Here is a 13,069-nt window from a genome sequence, read left to right as displayed (position 1 = left end):
GGAACAATGGTCTCATTCAGTATAAGACTGCTTTCCATGTTCATGATGGTCCTCAACCCTATTAAAAGTCCATCTTTATTAAAGTAGGTATGGGAGGGGCCATCATTTTCATAGTAGTCCAAAATGTTCCACAGTTCAATCCCTTTCATTTCCACTGGATAGGATCTTGGGGAAGAGGGCTTGGCAAGAACTCTGCCTGAAATGACAGAGAGCTGTTGATGGTCCATAGGGGGATGGATTGACCAATAGCCTTGGTTCAGAATCAGGCAGCTTCATACAAGCAGAAACAGTATTCTGGAATAACTCAATAGTTTGCTTCATGATGAAAGGAATGTGACTTTGCTGAGGCTTTTCAAAATGCTGTTTAACTTTGCTTCAGAATAAACTTGAAATGGGAAACACATGCTAAAGCTTTTTGAGATGTTTGATAGTGTTGAATATAAAATAGCTAACACTGGCTTTCAGCATGTAATCTCTACATTCTATAGAACTATTATCCTTTATCTAGAATGTGTTCTTCCATAAAAAGTTTGAATCTTTGAAAGCAATGTTTTTTTAATGTATGGGAATGCACTCACACTCCCAATTGCTATGGAATCCTCTGCATTTAAATAATGAAATGTATGAAGAATGTCTATTTTTATCGTAAAGACCTCAGAGACAGAAAAATCCCATTGATGCAGAAGAACTGCACAAATGAAACTTCGTAAAAGCAAGAATCAATAGTTTGTCTTCAGAATAGTAGCCAGCCACTGTACCACAACTAGGAAAGTCAGGCACTGGGTGCATTTTTTAAAAGGGATATAAGTATTTTAAATAAACAATGAACAATGAATATTTCATTTTTCAATACACCTATGAAATCATGCCTACAAGTGTTGTTAATTTTTGTTTTTTTGCATTTTGTACAGGCACCCCAAGTACCTGGGGGGGCTATGATCCTGCTGCTACCACAGATACCTGAAACCGCGGACAGTAGTGAACCCTTCACTCCTGAATTGGCTTTTTCAGCCACACTAGACGCTGTTCCAGAACCACCATTCAGAGCACGATACCAGAGTCTTTCGAGACTGAAGGTTGCCAGCAGACCAATAGTGAACCGTATTCAGATTCCCTCCTGTCATGCTCATGACTAACCTCTCTTCATTTGCAAAAACTGTGCAAATGGAAATTATTTTTTCTCCCTTTTGCATTGGGATCCTTTGGAAAAGAAAGCAAACAATGAGAACCTAGACTCATAGCTGCTAGAAGAACATTAGGGGAGGCGAAAGTGAGAATGCTAACAGGAAGCAGACGGCAGAGGGAGCAGACAGATAGCGAGAATGCTAGACTCTGTTAACTTCCTCACTGTCACCTCCTCTAGCGTTTCTCTAGCAGTTGCGAGTCTAGGTTCTCACTTTTTTTTCTTACAAAACAGCAGCAATTCTATTTCCTTTTGAAACACTGCAGTTTGGGACATTTTGTATTGCCATGCTCTGTGGGCACTCAACACAGTCATCTGGTTGAAGGTAGGTCTGGATGTGGTCAGTGCCTGGACAGGGGGTGGTCTGGGAACCCCATGTGTTCTCATCGTGAGTTCCAGCATGGGATACGACTGTACTGAATAAAATATTTTTATTTGAGATGGAGTTTTTATTTACAGAATCCCTTTTATCAGTGGAAAAAGATTTCGAATGAATAATAAATTAATAATAAATAAATAATAATGAATGGAGATGTCGTTTAAGAACATTTGATGCCATTGAAGAGTGTGGGAGCTGGCTGTGAACGTTACCATTTAGCTGAGGCTTTTCTGAGTGGTAACCGTGCATTAGAAAAAGCAGTTTGTATTTTTCTTTTTCCTCCTCTGGGCTTGATTCGGAAGCAGTAAGCAGTCTCCTTGTGACAATTAAGCAAGCCAATAGTCTGTCACTGCCAGCTTCCTCAGTCTCAGTACAGGGGCTGAAAGCATTAATATTGGAAAGACTCTAAAGGAACAGGTGCAAATGCAGCAGCTATCTGGAAGCTATAAGTACCCTGGTGCTTAAGTTGCCACTGTGCAGCACACAAGAGGAGGGGAAAATGCACTCTAACAAATGAATCATTGCCTGGCATTTGAGCCAAACAGAATAATAAGTGAAAAATCCAGCCTCTCCATTAACTAGCTTGTGGGCGGGGCCACGGATTGGTGATTCCATTTCAGATGTCAGATCAAATAAGTCACAGCGATAGAGATGGGTAACTTCCAGTTGCTATGGATACCCGAGAAGAGCATTCAGGAGAAAGAAAAGAAACCAGGAACTAGTTCCTGGTGCAGTGGCTTTGAGCATCCTGAAGAAAAGGCTGCAGGAGCTCAAAACTCACCGAATATTTACCGAAAAGTCAATATGTACAGTCGTGTGCCACTTAACAACGGGGATCGGGACCGCGATCCCCATCGACAAGTGGCACTTGATGTAATGCAGATCCTTCGCAGGGAAGGGGATGCTTTGCTCCCCTCACCTGCGGAGGGTTATGAGCCTCCCAGAGGCAGCGCACGTCCGAGTGCTGCCTCTGCAAGGCTCAGACTGGGGGAAATCGCATCTCTCGCGCAACTTCTGGCTTCATGGAGGAACCCGGAAATCATGCAGAGCTCCCCTCACATTTGGAGGATGGGGGTGTGTGCCCCCAACAATTATGTGACCACACGTGATCATCAGATATGCAATACTGGTGTTTACCGGAACATCGCTAAGGAGCGTACGCCTGTATTACAAGAACCTTTAGGGCATCCCCCTTTTTATGGCTTGAAGATACTGCCCTCTTCGTCTTTGTTACAAAGGTTGTGGATTACCACATCATGTGCAAATATTTGATTTAAATATTTAAAGAGACTTTGGCCCATTTAGTGGGATTTAAAGCACTGTAAAAACATGTGTAGATTTATATTTGTCACAAAATGTCAGCAGGCAGAGGCGCCTGGGGAGGAGCAGCTCATCTGCATATCTCCCAGCAGGCTTTGCTGACGACAGGGGATGTCGGAGAGGAGGAGCTAATCATGTGCAGCAAGGGACTTGGGGCACAATCCTATACTATCCCAGAGTCAGCACTGAACTCCAGTGCCAGTGCTGAGTGCCGTAAATGTGTCATAAAGCAGTTTACGGCACCAGGAGAACAAGGAGCACCAGTGTTGAGCCTGTATCAGTTGACACTGGGCTCAGTGCCGAATGGAGGACGCCGAGGGACCACCTGCGGTACGGTGCACTGCTGGGCAGGACTGTGGGGTTTCTGGGTGAGAGGGGAGGTATTCTAGAGCAGGGGGAGGGCAGGGTGGCAAGGAACCAGGGTGGGAGGGGAGTGGGACCCACTGGATCCTATGCTCCATGTCAGGGTGAAAAGCCCAACATGGAGTTTCTCTAGTCTGCACTGGCAAAATAGCTGGTGCAGAATGGAGGATACCCTTTGCGGCCCTGAGCCCTTACTTGGAGGAAGGGGACAAAAGTTCCCTTCCCCTGAGGAGGCATCAGGCAGGATATAGCGGTCACCATTCGGTGCCACTGCAGTGGTGGCACTGCTACTGTTAAGATTAGGCTGCCTGGCTTCTAGCAAATGGCTGGTTGCCCTAGTGGAAGATAAGTCCAGAGGGCTAAAGGAGCAGGTTTCCAGTCTTCGCTACATTAACAAAACTGAGGAGTTCCTCAACACAACATAAGTAGAACTTTTCCAGATGCTACAATAGAAAGAGGCTACAAAGGAAAAAGATACCTTTCCAGGGAAGGCGAGTGACTGTCAGGAGCAAGAAAAAGAGAAGACATTCTGGTCCACTGCTACACAACCACTTCTAGTGTCTTTCAGATACCAGTGCTTCTGAAAATCCTGATGGGGAATGTTACGTATGTAAGTTATGCAGGATCGAAATCCTGCATAACTGATTGGCCCAGACTTATGGCTGGTCAATCGGGTGATGGATTGAAATCCTACCATCCGATTGGCCCTCTAGTTAATGTAAGTTCTGGCCAATCGGGTGATGGATCGATATCCTACCATCCGATTGGCCCTCTAGTTAAGGTTTCAATTGCACCAATCACAGGAAGACTAGGCAGAGTTAAAGGCTATAAAAAACCTGGGGTTTGCCTTGTATTTTGCTAGGTTCTGTTCTGAAGATGGAATAAACATATTGAGCTATTATCACTGTGCCTTCCTGTATTCGCATGGAACCTCTATATAACACCGGCGACGAAGGTGGGATCCTATTCCTCCATGCTGAACAACACTAGAACCAAGAGCTGATTCACCACTGGGGAACTGTCGCCCCAGACAAAGAAAGAAGACCAGCTTCCATACATCTGTTGAGCTGCCACCATGACCACCCAAGGTCACACTGGGGAATTCGATCCAGCATCCCCAGAGCTATGGGACACTTATGCAGAATGTCTAGAGTTCTTCCTGAAGGCCAACGCAGTTAAAGATGCTGCCCTAAAGTGGGCCACCTTGCTCAGCGTCTGTGGCTCTGCCACTTTTGCAATCGCCCAGAATCTTGTGGCACCAGCAGAATTAAGGGATACCAGTTATAAGGATATTGTGGGCCTCCTGCTTCGGATGTCAAAGGGGTCTGATGTGGAGCCATCGAAGACAACAGTGCCCTTCATGTCCTTGTGGAAGGATCTGATGATGCTGAGGAGCCTGGGTGGACATCCGATCTTGGGGAGAATCTTGAAGAGGCCGTCCCTGCTGACCAGGTCGAACTGGAGGTCAACTGGAGGTTGTCCATGACTTTGTGTACCTTGGCTCAACGATCTCCGACACTCTTTCTCTCGATACTGAGCTAAACAAACGCATTGGTAAAGCATCTACCACGTTTTCCAGACTCACAAAGAGAGTCTGGTCCAACAAGAAGCTGACAGAACATACCAAGATCCAGGTCTACAGAGCTTGCGTCCTGAGTACACTTCTGAGTACACTTCTGTACTGCAGCAAGTCATGGACTCTCCGCCCACAACAGGAGAGGAAACTGAACGCTTTCCACATGCGCTGCCTCCGGCGCATTCTCGGCATCACCTGGCAGGACAAAGTTCCTAACAACACAGTCCTGGAATGTGCTGGAATCCCTAGCATGTATGCACTGCTGAAACAGAGACGCCTGCATTGGCTCGGTCATGTCGTGAGAATGGTTGATGGCTGGATCCCAAAGGATCTCCTCTATGGAGAACTCGTGCAAGGAAAGTGCCCTACAGGTAGACCACAGCTGCGATACAAGGACATCTGCAAGAGGGCTCTGAAGGCCTTAGGAGTGGACCTCAACAGGTGGGAAACCCTGGCCTCTGAGCGGCCCGCTTGGAGGCAGGCTGTAAAGCATGGCCTTTCCCAGTTTGAAGAGACACTTTGCCAGCAGTCTGAGGCAAAGAGGCAAAGAAGGAAGGCCCATAGCCAGGGAGACAGACCAGGGACAGACTGCACTTGCTCCCGGTGTGGAAGGGATTGTCACTCCCGGATTGGCCTTTTCAGCCACACTAGACGCTGTGCCAGAACCACCTTTCGGAGCGCGATACCAGAGTCTTTCGAGACTGAAGGTTGCCAATAAAGGGCCTCCTGCAGAATCACTTCTTGCCCCAGCTGTCTCGTATTGCATACCGCCATGCCTTCTACAAGCAAGATCAGGCTGCCAGTGAGTCTGTTCCAGCTTACGTGTCCGTGCTTCATCATCTTGCATGAAGATGTGAATTCCGAGACCTGGAAAAAATGCTTCTCGACCGGTTTGTATGCGGCCTCCAGGATGAAAGGATTCAGAGGAAGCTCTTTGCGAAGTAAGACCTGACCTTTCAAGAGGCTGTCAAGGAGGCGCTGGTGTTTGAAAAAGCAGAAGATGCAGCAAGGGAGATTCGTGCCTCTCGCAGCCCAGCCACAACTCGAAAAGTCGAGGCAGTCCACCATGAGGACACGGCTGCAGACAGTTCGGAAGAAGGGGAGGTGCTACGAATTAATTGAGGCATGTTGAGACACAATGATTGCCAGGAACCACAAGCACCTAGACCCAGGGTCCGGCAGACCTCCAATGTCTCCAGCCAGGGACCTTGTGCCAGCTGTGGGGAACCACATGAATGTCAGAGTTGCCGGTTCCGTGATGTGACTTGTTGGGCCTGCGGAATGAGGGGCCATATTGCCCGCGCTTGTCTCAGTAAGCCTTCTCAGGCTCGGAGCCAGAAAGTTCTTCAGGGGTCTATCAGCCAGGAAGAGATCTACACTACTTCAGTACACCCCATCAAGAGCGTCTGGTTGCCAACCAAGGAAAAGATACAGGTGACAGTAAAAATTCAAGGCTTTCCCTGTGTAATGGAAGTGGACTCCGGATCAGTGCTCTCGATTATTTCTACAGAGACTTTTCGGCGCATTTGCCCTAGAAAGGGCCCCAGCCTGGAGCCAACTGGACTTTTGCTTACGGATTTTCAGGGTAACCGTGTCCCTGTTTGGGGTCCGGGTAAGTTTCAGGTTTGTTATAAACACTTTGATGGGCTCCTGGATCTGGTGGTTGCTGAGGGACATTGCACCAGTCTCCTCAGCCTTGAGTGGTTTGATCCTCTGGGCATCCAGGTGACTGGGGTCCAGAGTATCAGCAAATTAGACTTTGATGCAGTCTGCCAAGAGTTTGCCCAGGTCTTTGAGGGAACCCTTGGCTGTGACACCGGCCCCCTGGTCTCTCTGCACCTAGATCCAGCCGTCACGCCCATCTGCATGAAGGCACGCATGAAGGCGGGTTCCCTTTGCACTCAAACCCAAGATAAACAAGGAACTGGATTGCCTTGTGGCTCAAGGGGTCTTAGAGCCAGTGCCGCACACACTCTGGGAGACTCCAATTGTTACCCCTCTCAAGCCTAATGGGGATGTGAGGATCTGCACGGATTACAAATGTACAATCAACAAGGCTCTCCAGCAGCATGCGTACCCGGTGCACGTCATCAGCCATCTCCTCGCCTCCCTTGCAGGCTCCAAGGTTTTTGGAAAATTGGACTTAGCCCAGGCTTCTCAGCAGTTGCCAGTTGATGATGACACAGCAGAGGCACAGACGATAGTTACCCACCGGGGTACTTTTACGGTGAAACACTTACAGTTTGGCATCTGTGTGGCACCAGGAATTTTTCAGGGCCTCATGGACACTCTCCTCAAAGGAATTCCTGGGGTCATTCCCTTCTTTGACGACGTGCTGATTGCCGGGGCATCAGATTCAGAATTCGCCAGTCGCCTTTGCGAGGTCCTTCGCCGCTTCCAGTCTGCTGGACTTAAGGTAAAGAAAGAGAAGTGCATCTTGGGAACCCCGAAAGTTGAGTTCTTGGGATACCTCATTGATGCTAATGTTATCCATCCTGTACCAGAAAAGGTTTGAGCTATCGTGAATGCCCCACCTCCAACCTCCAGGCAGGAGTTACAGGCATTTTTAGAACTTCTGAACTTTTACCATTCCTTTTTGCCACATAGGGCAGTGTTGGCAGAGCCACTCCATCGCCTCCTGGACAAGAGGACCCCCTGGGTCTGGGGCCACTGCGAGGATGCTGCCTTCTGAGAGGTAAAGAACTTACTCACTTCCAACTCCGTACTGCCTCACTTTGATGAGTCACTTCCTGTTGTCCTGGCATGCGATGCCTCTCCATATGGTATTGGTGCAGTCCTCAGCCACACACTCCCAGAGGGAATAGAGGCTCCAGTAGCCTATTATTCACACACCTTTTCTCCTGCTGAACGGAATTATGCACAGATAGATAAAGAGGCTCTGGCTATAGTGGCGGGCATCAAAAAATTCCATGACTATCTTTATGGTCGACAATTTTTGATATTGACAGACCATAAGCCTCTGCTGGGTCTTCTCGCCCCAGATAAACAGATGCCACAGATTCTGTCTCCCCGCATCCTGCATTGGTCCATATTCCTGGCAGCATATCAGTACTCCCTGAATTACAGGCCTTGCAAAGCGATGGGCCACGCAGATGCCCTCAGTCGCCTTCCGCTGCCTGCTCATGGACCCGATCCGGCTCCAGCACATGGCATCATGCTCCTGGAATCGCTCCCAGAACCGCCACTCCATGCGTCAGACATGGCTTCACACTCGGCCAAGGACCGTATCCTTTCCCGTGTTATCAACTGGGTGTGGAGGGGGTGGCCTACAAACCGCATGGACGCAGAGTTCACTGCATATGTCTCCCGCCAGCACGAACTCTCAGCCCATAGGCGTTGCCTCCTCTGGGGAAGCCGGGTCATCATTCCAACTAAGCTCCATCACCGGGTCCTAGAAGCCCTACATGAAAACTATCAGAGCATCATACGAATGAAGGCACTGGCCAGGAGCTACGTCTGGTAGCCCAGAATTGATGCGGCCATCAAAGAATGGGTGATTTGATGCAACATCTGCCAGGATTCTCGGCCAGAAGCACCTAGAGTGCCTGTATAACAGTGGGAGTACACTCACACCCCATGGTTCTGACTACATATAGACTGCAGGGCCCTTTCACGGCCAAAATTTCTTCATTCTAGTGGACTCCTACACCAAATGGCTAGAAGTTGTCCCAGTAGCAGCTATGACATCCTGGCCAGTCGTCAAGGCTCTCCGCAAGATCTTTGCTACCCATGGCCTACCTGATACGATCGTGTCTGATAACACTGCCCAGTTCACATCAGCAGAATTCAAGGAGTTCATCAGCAGGTATTTGATCTGCCATGTGACATCAGCTCCCTTCCATCCATCCACGAATGGTCAAGCTGAACGCATGGTGAGAACTGGACCCTCCGCCATCATGTGGACCAGATGCGTCACTGCCTAGCTGACTCAGCACCCACCACACCGATTCCAGTCCCCGGTGGAGAGCATCAGGTCTTGCCACAGTCTATAGAGGCCATCAGTCCAGATGTGATACTGCAGGAACTGGAGACCTCCCTGGACTTATCTGAGCCACTAGATAGATAAGATAGCCACTAGCGGACCTATGGGGAGTCCCTCTGCCATAGATGTGCCAACCCCAGAGCTGACTGAGGAACCAGAGGTCCTGATACCGATACCGTGCTGTTCTTTGTGAATGTGGGTATGGCCCCGCCACTTACAGGACTATGTTGGTTAATCTTGAACTGTACTTGGGGGGAGGGGTGTTATGTATGTAAGTTATGCAGGATCAAAATCCTGCATAACTGATTGGCCCAGGCTTATGGCTGGCCAATCGGGTGATGGATTGAAATCCTACCATCCCATTGGCCCTCTAGTTAAGGTTTCAATTGCACCAAACACGGGAAGTCTGGGCAGATTTAAAGGCTATAAAAAGCCAGGGGTTTGCCTTGTATTTAGCTAGGTTCTGTTCTGAAGATGGAATAAACGTATTGAGCTGTTATCACTACGCCTTCCTTTATTTGCATGGACCCATTATATAACAGGGAACACCAACAGCTAGTTGTACGAGACAGCAGGGAAGACTCAACTCACCAGGGGGCTCAACAGGGGACTCAACTCACCAGGAGGACGTAGACAGAGGATTCCCTGCCAGGAGATGTAGTAGTTGCTTTATGTCAATTCAACTCCTTACTTGTGAGATGCTTTGACTTCCTAGTGCACAAATCCAGGATGCAACAAAGAGACTTCCAAAGCTGGGTAAACCCACTGATCACTATCCTTTGCTGCTCATTCAGGTGGGAATAAATGACACTGCCAGGCTCAACTATGAGCAGGTCATTTTGTATCGGAGCTGTTTGGTATATACCACGGATATCACTGAACTGTGAGTGCATTCATAAACTGCTCCATAACTACGTGGGATGAGTATACTGCTTATCAGCCACAGTTTGACCATTCTGGATCCTGAACTATGTCACCATGCCAATTAGCCAAGTCAGGTCATGAGCAAAATGAAGAGAAGATCTAAATTCTCCTGTCTGGCACATTTTGTCCCCAGTCTCTTGCAGTACAATTGCAGAGTTCCTCTTTTCTATCACGCCTAATGTTTGGTCTTCCCATGAATTCCCTGCATATAGCCTTTTTTATCAGTATTCTCATAAGTGTCTGAGTTTGCACCTTTTAAAAGCTGAGATTTTTTTAAAAGGGATAATTCCCACCTGCCCCTCCCTTCAAACCTCCACATCTACAATAGCTTATTTTCTCATCTGCTAAACTAGCACATTTCTGAGAGAGGCACCCTGCCAAATCACTGTGAATAAATGAAAACTGCAGTGTCAATAGAGAATCTGTTCATGGAATGGGAATCTGTTTAAGAAAACATATTTACCAGATGCAGTATATGCATTAGAGTCCCTCCACCCATCTTTCCCATCAATAGAAAAACAACTGCATTGCCCTCTGATTTCTCTCTCTCTCTCTCTCTCTCTCTCATCTCTGGATGCTTATAAATGAATATGAAGGTGTGAATTTTGAAAATGGGCACCTGGCATTTTAGTATAAAATCACTGTACCAGACATGTATTGATGTGTTCCAGCTGTCTATGTAGATTCCCCCCCCCCCCAGAAAAGCGGGATATGAACATGGTAGGGAACATGCAAAGACTGCACTACATCAGACTTTCCCATACTACTCAATAATTACTCATAGAATCCTTGTTCTTTTGAAACACATTATAAAAAAGATTTCAGTAATAACTCCATAGGAATGATTGGTTTTCTAGCCAACAATTTTATTTGTGACCTCCAGTTTAGCAAACTCTTAACTTGCTTTTCATGCTCGGGTTCCCATATGGAGAGAAACAGAGAAGGAAGAACGGAAGGCACCTATGGTGTTCTATTGTAAGATGAGTCTTTATTCTCAAACAGCTTGTTCATGATCATTCCATCAGACTGTGGTCCACAGTATCCATTTCAGCCGGGACAATGCCGGCTTCAGCCAGCTCCCACCCCCCCACTGCAGGCCCCATCCCCAACTAAAAGCACCTGGGATTGGACCAATCAGTCATCAGGCCTGAGTGGGTGCAACTTTAGAAGCTAGACATGAGTGGGTGCCAGAGGCATTTTTTCTTCCCTTCAGGCAGGCTAGAGAGGAGCTGCTTTCCAGTCTGCACACAGAGTGCAGGGAAAACAGTTTGGAACAACCAAATGCAGACACAATAACAGTCTGTCTCTGCTCTCCTGTCTATTGTAAAAGAGAATGAGGTTCCCAAGGAGTAATAGAGCAGCAGTAGCATCAAAACATCCACTGGCTGCCACAAAGAGAAAGACTGCCTGCACACACCTTTCAACTATGGGTAGCTACAGCAGGGGAGAGAGATTGCTCTCCCTTGTTTTTCCTCACTGGAGTGGGAGCCAGGAAATGCAGGAGAGGGCATCAGGAGCATGAACAGATTTTGTCAAGGGAGATCTGTTAATTATGTTATTAATTATACACTAATATATTGTACTGTAAATGTTTTTCTCCTGTTGTAACAATTCTTACGAGTTCTACACAATATGTATGTATTATCTTCTATTATAGACCCGACCTGGCCCATCCTAAGAGCAAAACTGAGTGATGTGGCCCTGGCACCTAAGAGTTTGAGGAGCTCTGAGCACATAATGCAATGCAACTTAGCATCTTGTTGTGAGAATGGATGATGGCCGGATCCCAAAGGATCTCCTCTATGGAGAACTTGTGCAAGGAAAGCGCCCTACAGATAGACCACAGCTGCGATACAAGGACATCTGCAAGAGGGATCTGAAGGCCTTAGGAGTGGACCTCAACAAGTGGGAAACCCTGGCCTCTGAGCGGCCCGCTTGGAGGCAGGCTGTGCAGCATGGCCTTTCCCAGTTTGAAGAGACACTTGGCCAACAGTCTGAGGCTAAGAGGCAAAGAAGGAAGGCCCATAGCCAGGGAGACAGACCAGGGACAGACTGCACTTGCTCCCAGTGTGGAAGGGATTGTCACTCCCGAATTGGCCTTTTCAGCCACACTAGACGCTGTTCCAGAACCACCTTTCAGAGCGCGATACCATAGTCTTTCGAGACTGAAGGTTGCCAACAACAAGGAAGTACACTGTTTCTTACCACATCTTCCTCAAATTGTCCATGTGGTGGTGCAGCCACAGCAGTGGGGCACACACTACATCCTGCGGGGGAATTTCAGGTCATGCAGTTCTCCTCTGGGAAGGGAACAAACCTTGTCTTGGGCAGTGGCAGACTTCCCCAGCCGCGCACCAGGGGCAAAGGTCAGCGATGGTGCCCCCGCAAGATGCTGCCCCCTGCGTGCGAATCTGCCCCCCCCCACTCACCACAACGTTACGGAGCCTTGTACAACTCAGGACACATTGGGGAGCCTTAATCTGTGCTTCCGGCAAACTGGAAGCACTGTTTCCAACCACTTTGGGAGCTTCAGACCCGCTTTCACATGGTCCGAAAGGTGCACGAGGCTGGGGCATTTGCCCCTTTTAATTAATGGCAGGTTCACTAATGGCCTTGGGGTAAGTCCTTATCCACCCAATGGGTCTACTCAGACCTGTGCTAGCTACTTAGATCTGGGAAGGCAGATCAAGGCTAGGAAGGGATAGGATAGCAGCAGTGGCACTGCCACTGATAGTATCCACCTCTCAGCCTCAATCTGCCCAACCTTGTTCTTGGCCAGGTTCCTCCCCCTCCCTGCCCTGTTCCGCCCTGTTCCACTCACCCCCACTTCCTTCCTTTCCCCCTGCGCTGACTAACCAACACCAAGGATCCTTCCTTGTTTGCTGGCATGCAGATCCAGCCAGGCAAAGTTGAATAGCATATCATGCTTATGCTAATTCCGGCAGCATAAGGCCCTGTTAGAACTAGGCCATAAAGCACACTGAGAATGCTCACCACAGAGCTGGAACTAGCATCCCCTTCACTTAGGGATTCCTGGGATTAATACCTGGTCAATTCCAAAAGCTACTGCCTGGTGAGACTGCACCAGGACCTCAGCAGCTTCACTGCAGTTCCAAACAATCCCAGAATCAACAGTTGATTAACCCAATATGCATGAAGACAACAGGCCACACTTCAACACAGGATAGATTAGTGTAACATTTCTATTTAGCAGGCCATGGCTGCCCACCTTAATACAGAGACAGGGCAAAGGCAACATCAGAAGCCAGACCCATCACATAATGGCAGGACTTACAGAAAGTGAAATACAATTTGTCACCA

General features: G+C 48.1%; 1 protein-coding gene across 4 annotated transcripts in view; it reads right to left on the bottom strand.

Moving 5' to 3' along the window:
- The window catches only part of GRIA1 (glutamate ionotropic receptor AMPA type subunit 1), a 232,930-nt gene that overhangs the window by 121,251 nt on the left and 98,610 nt on the right, over nucleotides 1-13,069 (bottom strand). The window lies entirely within an intron of this gene.

This window comes from Tiliqua scincoides, chromosome 2, assembly GCF_035046505.1.
Source record: "Tiliqua scincoides isolate rTilSci1 chromosome 2, rTilSci1.hap2, whole genome shotgun sequence".
Classification (NCBI taxonomy): domain Eukaryota; kingdom Metazoa; phylum Chordata; class Lepidosauria; order Squamata; family Scincidae; genus Tiliqua; species Tiliqua scincoides.
This window is presented reverse-complemented; position numbering and strand designations above follow the sequence as displayed.